Genomic DNA, 10,042 nt, shown 5'->3' on the forward strand with positions numbered 1-10,042 from the left:
TATCTAGGTGTGGTCCCACACTTCAACTGTACCTATCCAGGTACCTCACTGCCCCTGGCGATGGACAGAGCTGGGAAAAATAAACTTTTGTGAGGGGCAGTAGTTTTTAGGACATGTTCAGCATTGTACAAGTGATCCAGCCAAACAGTAGATAGGGACTGTGTGACAGGCTGGCACAATTTACTTTCAAGTCATTCACTCCTGAATTCTGTTTGCTCTGTGCTTCCTGTAAAATAAGGTCCATTGAATAGCAATTAGATTCTATGCCAGGTTCTGTGGTTTGAGCCACAAACAACATTCATGTCTGATGATGGCATGTGTATATCCTAATAGTACACAGAGTTATCCCTCCAATATTTGGATTGTGTGTTGATGGTGTCTGCAAATAGATAGGTAGTAAGGAATTCATCTCTCTCTTCAATATAGTAGAATAGAGATTCCTTATGGACTAATTTTCATTCTCAATTTGTGGCTGATCAATGTCATTCCCTGACATTAATCCATCTGCTATCTTCCACACTGTCATTAATACAGTGTTTCCCTCCCCTTATCTACGTGTTTAGAGCTTCTTGTGTCCTGTTTTCCATTAAATGTAAATACTATCAATACTTCTATGTTTCACCCCTGAATTAAAAAGTCATGATAGTTACCCATTATTCCAAATGGAAATCTTGATAGAGAGGCCGTCCTAGCAATTCTACTGATTCATTTTTACTACTTCAGGTGACTCGTCCACACAATAAAATAATCAGTGGTTTTGTATAGTTATGCCACACTTCGCACTGTTTCAATTTTAAAGGGCCATTTTGTAAAAAGTAATGTGGGCTCACATATCTCTCCTTGCAGGAAATGTAACAAAGAAGTAGACTTACTTGACTCTGTTAGGGTAAATCATCCAATTCTTTGCATAAAGTATCTAACACTGAGGGCTATTTCTCCCAGTCATGTGCCTCCTTATAATTTCAACAGGAGTACTAGGATAATTTTCTAGCCAGGGGAATCCTTTTCTGCTTGAATATTCCTTTCTACATCCATGAATAACATCAGGGATCTCCATTCTAGCAATATGTTCACTTCCGAATCCTTTTCATAATGTCCCCTATTTGAGTTCCTTAAAATTTCAAAGATTCAGTTTCTGCAAATTGTTTTAGAGTCATCTGAGGCCTCAACTGTGACTTAGTAGCATGGAATTATGAGGACTGTTTTTGTTTCCCGGAATGACTATTTGTTCTTCTACTGGCTTTGGTTTGCTTTATAACACCATGGTAGTTGTCAGGTCAGACCTGTTTTGTAAAACAATTATTAAGAAAACGAGAAACACCAACCAAAAGTACAAAATGGTGCTTCTTAGCAAAATACTTTATATAAAACTCATACAGAAATAAGCAGTTGTAGTTGTCTAGGTTTTACAAATTCTCATCAAATGTTATGGTAATGCTGATGAGTTATTAAACCCTGAGAACCACATACGGGTGGTGGATCATTAAGACACACATGTCTGAGAAATAACCAGCTGCTCCCTTTAGAGTCCAAGCTTTGCATTTACAGAGACAGGAAATGAGTGAAACTAATTCCCCACCCATATTCTGCCACCTCTACACTCTTCTCTTGTAATGACACTAATTATTCTCCTGGCATGACCCAACACTGAGACCTAAGTCTTGAAGTAGTAGATATACCACAATCCAGTGTCTCCCATCTCTGAACTTCACCCTTAGTATTTTAACAATTATTTTCCTTAAGCTGTAACTGACTTTCACAAAATCCCAAGAGAGGCTAAACTTCCTTTCTGGAGGACAGTGTGGAGGCGATCAGTCTTGGGCAATTAAAGCTTACCTGTCACATGGCCATGACAACCTTCTATCACAAAATTGTCAAAACAATCTTACCAATTAAATCACCACAACTATTTTCTTCTTGGAAACCTTTCTCTGAATTCACTGCTTTTCTCTTCCTTTTCTCTTTTGTTTTCTTCTCCCCCTCCCACTCCCTCTGCTTCTCCTCTAATTGCTTTTGTGGTGCCAGGGATCAAATCCCGGACCTCAAGAATGCTACACAAGCACTTTACCAGGAGCGCTGATTTTCTTTAGCATAACACAACTTTTTTATGATTAAGTAAGAAAAATCTCATCTGTTACATCATCACATGGTTAGTCAGAGAAACACTGCATTGTAAAGAATGTCAGTGTTGGCTCAACCAAAGTCCTCATTTCTATAACATTCAGTTACAAATAATCAATCTTCTAAAGAGCCCAACACAACATTCTTAGATTTCTGCATTGAATTCCTCCACAAAAATAATCTTCTAATGGGATTTTTCACTAACTAGATTATAGTTCTTTATTTTTACAACTCACCACAAACAAAAGCACTGCTTTTCTAAAGTATCTGACCTCATCTCTCTTTTTCAACTCAATGTGGCTTTTATACATACTCTAGCATTTCTTTCTCTTTTAAAATTGTGCTGAAATTTCTATGAGTCTGAAAGGGTAAAGTCAGCCTTAAATTTTTATTACATGTTATTTGACCTTGAAATAAAATTGGTATGCTAAAGCACATGTGTAAACACACACAATACAATTCTTAAATTGAAAGTACTTAGATGAAAATTAAACGAAACATCAGTGGTTTGTGCTAAATATATGTACTGCCTTATAGTAGTTATTAATAAATAAATGGCACTTATTATTCAAAAGATAACATAAATTAAAATCTATCTGCATGTATAGTTTTTCATCTACTCATCTGAAAAATGGGTTCAAAATCATCATGAATTTCAATATTGTGAGAAATAAAAGCATCAAACATAAAAATCCCTGTCATTGTTATTGGTACTTCATCATATTTAAACCATCTTCAACAAATTTTCTCTCCATCTATTTCTCTAAACTTATGTCATACTATTTTCTTCCTAGAGTGACATAGTATAATATTAATTCTTTCTCTTCCAACAGGTTATTTCTTGATGAGTGTGTTGACTATGATATTTTATCTACCAGAAATATTCTTTGTCCTTTGACTTGATGCTCCTAAAATTCCAGGTATCAACAATCTCTCATAGAAGCCATTGCTTACTCTTTTTTATGAAATAGTTCACCTTTAGTACCACAGCACCTCGTTCTGTTTCTTCATAATGATCAACAAAGTTAAGGGTTACCAAAAAGTGAGACCAGACTATATATTTCTCTATGACTTAGCAATAAAGAAAGCACTAATACAGAAAATTAATTCAAAGGAAAATAAATGTGTATGAAGATTTTGTTTTGTAATAAAGGAAAACACCAACCAAATGATAAAACTAGAGAATGAACTGTGGACATGGAATGAGCAAAACCCAAGAGTTAAAATAGGCAGGTTACTAAGTGCTTACCTCATGTTCAGCACTAAAAGTTCTGGATAGAATATACCCTATCTGTACCTACTCCTTTATTCTAGTAACTGTCTGAGATAGTTACTACCCAATTCCAGGCAGAAGAACAAAGACACAGATGGATAAATAATCTGTGCCCATGGTCACAAAGCTAAGAAGGAACAGAGTTAGAAATTGAATATAAGTATCCCATCATAACCAAACTAATTTCCGTGTTGTTTTCTCTGAAAATATTAGGGTATACCAAGATTAACCAAGAACCTACCTAAGATTGGAGATGATGAGATAAAAGGAGAGAATTTTTTTTTTAAAATGCCTTGTAAAATACTCTTATTTCTGAAGGCAGGAGAAAAAAAGAGATATATAAAAAAACATTTAATTCTAATCACATATGAGTTAAAACTTGAATATCTACTAATAAGAAAAATAGAAACTACCACAGCAAAAAAAGAAAAAAAAAAAACATTAACTCAGGAAAGAAGGAAAACAGAATAGCTAAAAAATACAGAGAAATATTCATAGGGGTCAGATTTTAAGTATTACTGGCCATACCACAGCTCATGTCAAGTGTATGAGTGAAAGAAAGACAAGGACAGTGTGTTTGGAGGAGTATAAGGTGAGCTCTGGGAGAGGCAGAACTGACCAAATTAGTTTGCAGCATTGCTAGCCAGGGTTATCTTGCAATCTGTACCTAAGGAAAAACAGAGGAGGACTGATTACCTGAAAAACAAAGGTTAAATTAAAAACATGTCCTCATTAACAGTGTCTGTGAAACAGATAAGTTAACAAACCACAAACAAAAGCCCACTATTATCACAAAATAAGGTGGTTTTTTTTCCCCCAGTTTAAATATGTTAAAAGAAACAAAAAAGTCTTGGTTTCAATGAAAATTCCTTAAATGAGAGTGAAAACATGCATTAAAAAAAAAATCAATTAAATAGATAAATGACTGCATCAAATGTTACCTCTGTGTGTATCACAGGAGTTAGAATTTTAGTTCTGATTTGCAGTGTTAAAGATCTTCAGAATCATTAAGGATGCTGTAAATATTTAAGTGAAGGAATTGAACATTAAAGACATTCTTAACAGTTTTATTGTAAATTTAGAGGATGAAGACAATTCTGGTTTAACCTGCTAGTCGCCTGCCCTCCAAGTTATTAGAAGAGCAGTATGTCTATCAAACATTGATTTCCTGGTAATGGAAATAGTTGTCTTCAGGGACACTATAAACTGCTGCACAAATTTCAAGTTTCGTTCTCATCTCTTAAAAATCCTGGTACTATTCCAGATTTCCCAGTTTCAAAGCCAAGGACTTGATGAGTATTTTATTTTCAGCCACTATGTTATCCTTAGGGGTAGACACTGGTTGAATTAATACTAAAAATATTAGGAATACATTTATACATACTTACTTCATTTCCTCAAGACAGCATGGTTATGTCAGTTTCAGCATTCATGTTTACATTTTTAAAAGATGAATTATGCAAAATGCAAGTGGGCATGTTATCCCTTTTATATGTTGGAGTTTTCAGTTTCTTACTGAACCAAAATGAGTAATTTGTCCTGAACAGATTAGGCAGGGGCAGAAGAATCAAGGGAAAGTGTTCTAGCTAATTACCGTGTCCCATATGCATCCATAAGGACAACGGACTGAGTCCCAAACAACACTATTTCTCTTCTGCCTTCATTGCGATCACAAATCCCTATCTTCCCCTCCTTCCTTCCTTCAGGCTGATTGCTTTTGCTTTTGTTATCTTTACTTTCACTTCTTGTGTAAGTGGCTCAAAAGTTTTAGGTTAATAAGTCCTGAAAAAAAAAAAAAATTTTTTTTTTTTCTTTTCCAAATCACCAGTGTGGCCTGCCAGAGGTGGCAGAGGTCTCGAAGCACTTCACCAGGACATGTCAGGTCATGCCTCTAGATTGATTTCTACAAGGCGCTCAGCGAGGATTTTAATAATTTTCTTTATGTGTGAGCATCCTGAACTGTGTGTGAGTTTTATGATGGAAGAGCTTTATTTTGGTTTCCTCCATATCTTGGGATTTGACAAATGCAAAATATTAATGAAAGTGAAATCATTAATACAACTTAACTTTTTAAATGGTGACAAAATAAGTAAATGAGCCAATGACTTTCTTCAATGGCACATTTTATCTTTTATTGGTGGGAACAGCTATGCTATTTATAAAAGAATTCTCAATGGGAAACTACCCTCTGATCCAGTGTTCCCATTTCATAGGGAAGTAGACTAAGACCCAGAGTTAAATCTGGGTTAGTTTCCTGCAGCTGAAATCACAAATCACCATCAACTTGATCATTGGAAACAATAGATATTTTTAATCATGTAGCTCTGGAGACTGGAAAGTTGAAATCAGTAGCACAGGACTGAAATCAAACTGTTGGCAGAGCTGTGCTGGCTCCAGAGGCTCAGAATGAATATGAATATACATTTCTTTTGTCTCACAGCTCTTACGGCTGCCAACTATTTTTTGGATTAAGACCATATCACTCCAATATATGCCTACATGGCCACATTGTCTTCTTCTCTAGTTTCCAATTCCTGCTGAGTCCTCACCAAAAGCAGCTTTCCTGTGCATATATACAACAGTGTCTTTAAGAGATTTAGACTCTTTCAATTATATCTCTCCAAATTCTTCCAACTTGTATCTAATGCCCAATTCCATGGCTAATACTAAATATTTGTACAGAGGAATTCCACTTTCCAATATCATATTTCTTTACAAAATATAGTTAACAAAGAATGATAGACCATCTCAGTGAAATGTCTATGCAGCAAAACTATAGCTTTTCTGGAAATAATTAAACTAATTTTTTTTTTCCTTTTTGTACTCAGTAAGCTTAGAGTAAATTTTAAATATAGTTACCTGTAAACTTTCATTAAACAAAAACACCATTGAGTTCTTCTTTTCCAATTTGTATCCCTTTAATTTCTTTGGTTTGTCTAATTGCTCTGGCTAGAGTTTCAAGGACTATGTTGAATAGAAGTGGTGAAAGAGATGGCCTTTACAATGTTAAGGAATGTTCCCACTATCCCAATTTTTTCTAGTGTTTTGAGCATGAAGGGATGCTGTATTTTATCGAATGTTTTTCTGCATCTATTGAAATAATCATGTGATTCTTAACTTTAAGTCTGTTGATATGGTGAATGACATTGATTTCCGGATGTTGAACCAACCTTGCATCCCTGGGATAAAACCCACCTGATTGTGGTGTACTATCTTTTTAATATATTTTTGTATGTGATTTGCTAAAATTTTGTTGAGAATTTTTGCGTCGATGTTCATTAAGGATATTGGTCTGAATTTTCTTTCCTCGATGTGTCTCTGTCTGGTTTAAGTATCAGGGTGATATTGGCTTCATAGAATGAGTTTGGGAGGGTTCCCTCCTCTTCTATTTCATGGAATACTTTGAGGAGTATTGGAATGAGCTTTTCTTTAAAGGTTTTGTAGAACTCGGCTGAGAACCCATCTGGTCCTGGACTTTTCTTTGTTGGTAGGCTTTTGATGACCTCTTCTATTTCATTGCTTGAAATTGATTTATTTAAGTTGTATATATCCTCCTCATTCAGTTTAGGTAATTCATATGTCTCTAGAAACTTGTTGATGTCTTTGAGGTTTTCTGTTTTGTTGGAGTATAGATTTTCAAAATAGCTTCTAATTATGTTTTGTATTTCACACATGTCTGTTGTGATGTTTCCTTGTTCATTCCGAATTTTAGTAATTTGAGTTTTCTCCCTCTTTCTCTTTGTTAGTGTGGCTAAGGGTTTATCAATTTTGTTTATTTTTTCAAAGAATCAACTATTTATTCTGTTAATTGTTCCGATTGTTTCTTTTGCTTCAATTTCGTTGATTTCTGCTCTGATTTTAACTATTTCCTGTCTTCTACTACTTTTGGTGTTGGTCTGCTCTTCTTTTTCTAGTGCTTTGAGCTATAGTGTTAAGTTGTTTATTTGTTGATTTCTACTTCTTTTGTTGAATGCACACTATGAAATGAATCTTCCTCTAAGTACTGCTTTCATACTGCCCCAGAGATTTTGATATGATGTATCTTTGTTCTCCTTTACTTCTAAGAATTTTTTAATTTCCCTCCTGATGTCTTCTGTTATCCATTCATCATATAATAGCATAACTATCCCTGTTCGCTGATGACATGATTATATATTTAGAGGAACCTGGAAATTCCACCAGAAAACTTTTAGAACTCATAAGTGAATTCAGTAAAGTAGCAGGTTACAAGATCAATGCTCATAAATCCAATGCATTTTTATACATAAGTGATGAATCTTCAGAAAGAGAAATTAGGAAAACTACCCCATTCACAATAGCATCGAAAAAAATAAAATACTTGGGAATCAATCTCACAAAAAGGGTGAAAGACCTCTACAATGAGAACTACAGAACACTAAAGAAAGAAATTAAAGAAAACCTTAGAAGATGGAAAGATCTTCCATGTTCTTGGATAGGCAGAATTAATATCATCAAAATGGCCATACTACCTAAAGTGCTATACAGATTCAATGCAATTCCAATTAAAATCCCAATGATGTACCTTACAGAAATAGAGCAAGCAATCATGAAATTCATCTGGAAGAATAAAACACCCAGAATAGCTAAAGCAATCCTCAGTAGAAAGAGCGAAGCAGGGGGTATTGCAATACCAGATCTTCAACTCTATTACAAAGCAATAGTAACAAAAACGGCATAGTATTGGTACCAAAATAGAAAGGTGGATCAATGGTACAGAATAGAGGACACGGACAAAACCCAAATAAATACAATTTTTTCATACTAGACAAAGGGGCCAAAAATATGCAATGGAGAAAAGATAGCCTCTTCAACAAATGGTGCTGGGAGAACTGGAAATCCATATGCAACGGAATGAAATTAAACCCCTATCTCTTACCATGCACAAAACTCAACTCAAAGTGGATCAAGGACCTCGGAATTAGACCAGAGACCCTGCATCTTTTAGAAGAAAAAGTAGTTTCAAATCTTCAACTTGTTGACTTAGGATCAGACTTCCTTAACAGGACTCCCATAGCACAAGAAATAAAAGCAAGAATCAACAACTGGGATAGATTCAAACTAAAAAGTTTTCTCTCAGCAAAGGAAATTATCAATAATGCGAAGAGAGAGCCTACAGAATGGGAGAATATCTTTGCCACTAATACTTCAGATAGAGCACTAATTTCCAGAATATATAAAGAACTCAAAAAACTCTACACGAAGAATACAAATAATCCAATCAACAAATGGGCTAAGGAAATGAACAGACACTTCACAGAAGAAGATGTACAAGCAATCAACAGATATATGAAAAAATGTTCAACATCTCTAGTAATAAGAGAAATGCAAATCAAAACTACCGTAAGATTCCATCTCACCCCAATTAGAATGGCAATTATCAAGAACACAAGCAACAACAGGTGTTGGCGAGGATGTGGGGAAAAAGGTACATCATACATTGCTGGTGGGGTTGCAAATTAGTGCAGCCACTCTGGAAAACAATATGGAGATTCCTCAGAAAGCTTGGAATGGAACCACCATTTGACCCAGCTATCCCACTCCTTGGCCTATACCCAAAGGACTTAAAATCAGCATACTGCAGAGATACAACCACATCAATGTTCATTGCTGCTCAATTCAACATAGCCAGATTGTGGAACCAACCTAGATGCCCTTCAGTTGATGAATGGATAAAGAAACTGTGGCATATATATACAATGGAATATTACTCCGCCATAAAGAATGATAAAATTATGGCATTTGCAGGCAAACGGATGAAATTTGAGAATATCATGCTAAGTGAGATAAGCCAATCTCAAAAAACTAAAGGACGAATGCTTTCTCTGACAAGCAGATGAGGACATATAATGAAGGGCGGGTGGGGTTATCATTAGGGTTAGGGTTAGGTTTAGGGTTAGTGTTAAGGAGGGTGGTAAGAATGGAGGAAGGAAGGACTGTATAGAGGGAAAAGAGGGGTGGGAGGGGTGGGGGGAAGGGAAAAAATAACAGAATGAATCAACCAACATTACCCTATGTAAATTTATGATTACACAAATGGTATGCCTTTACACCATGTACAAACAGAGAAACAACATGTATCCCATTTGTTTACAATTAAAAAAAAAACACCATTGGGTATATAACTACAAAAATCTGAATTTTTATAAACTACATATGAATATGTAGGTGAGAACTTTTTTAATTTCACCCGGATATATTTTCTTATGAAGTAAACAAAAGAATTATCATCTCTATTCATAAATGTCTATCTCTTTCAGTTAAAAATAGATATGAGCTATAGAAAAAATTAACACACTGTATGATTAATAAAAGTGAATTTCAGGCAAAAGAATTAGGTTTTATCAACCATTCAACAGGTCAATTTTTCTCATTCCAACTATAATTTAAAATCACAAATGATGAAAGATGTACTGTGGCCATGAAGAAAATTCATGGGTTCATCAAGATCATATAAAGGAGGGTTGAAAATTGGATTGATGTGTGTTAGCAAGTTGTTTTTAAGAAAAGGCATTAAAATTGGCTGATAGAATTAAAATATTTATAACTGCAACCCCCAGTGAACCCTTACTTTAACAATAAATATTCTCTTACTTAATTTTTCTTCTTATTCAAGTAGAAGCTAAGTTT

Source organism: Sciurus carolinensis, chromosome 12 (genome assembly GCF_902686445.1).
Source record: "Sciurus carolinensis chromosome 12, mSciCar1.2, whole genome shotgun sequence".
Classification (NCBI taxonomy): domain Eukaryota; kingdom Metazoa; phylum Chordata; class Mammalia; order Rodentia; family Sciuridae; genus Sciurus; species Sciurus carolinensis.